The sequence below is a fragment of the Saprolegnia diclina genome, assembly GCF_000281045.1.
Source record: "Saprolegnia diclina VS20 unplaced genomic scaffold supercont1.24, whole genome shotgun sequence".
NCBI classification, from domain to species: domain Eukaryota; phylum Oomycota; class Saprolegniomycetes; order Saprolegniales; family Saprolegniaceae; genus Saprolegnia; species Saprolegnia diclina.
The window spans coordinates 291,986-292,622 of NW_008246091.1; positions in this window are offsets into that span (position 1 = coordinate 291,986).

Below are 637 nucleotides of genomic sequence, written 5' to 3' on the forward strand. Positions count from 1 at the left end.
CCACGCATGCTTTACGCTACTACTAACGCTCCGATCGTGTTCGATTGCACATCACGGTAGGGATGTGAACATGGCAGCAACGCGTCTGCATGGTGTGTTCTGTGGTACGTCCAGCGTGCGCGATGATCAGACAGGAGTGCTTACATTCGCCTGCTAATGTTCTGAGCTGATTTTAGCGCCTCGCCCGAGGACTAGTCGCCTAGAAACAGGAGTCGCTTGCTGGCTCGAGCTTCAACTTCTGCAGTACTGGACATTACAAACAGTCGCGAGCTGTAGTGCATGCGCATCTCATTTCGTGAAACGCACTCTTCCCATGCTTCGTTCGTCGCTCATCTTTTGCATTGGAATCCTTTTGGCCGCGGCGATTTGCGACGAAGTTTCAGCGCTGGCAAAGCCACTCCACACACCATCCAAGAAAGACGCTGCTCGCTGAAAACATAGCTAAGAATTACAATTGGGACGTACGCATCGTGCTGTTCAAACAAATCCCTACCGGAGAGAGCTGGTAGAGTCTTTTGTATTGAGAGCGAAGCGTTGCACCTTCTTACCCGCTTACTTACATGCTTCACAGCTCTCTACTGCTTCGCGAGTTCTGCCCGCCATCAATCATCGGGTAAGGTGGACTGAACCACAGAGT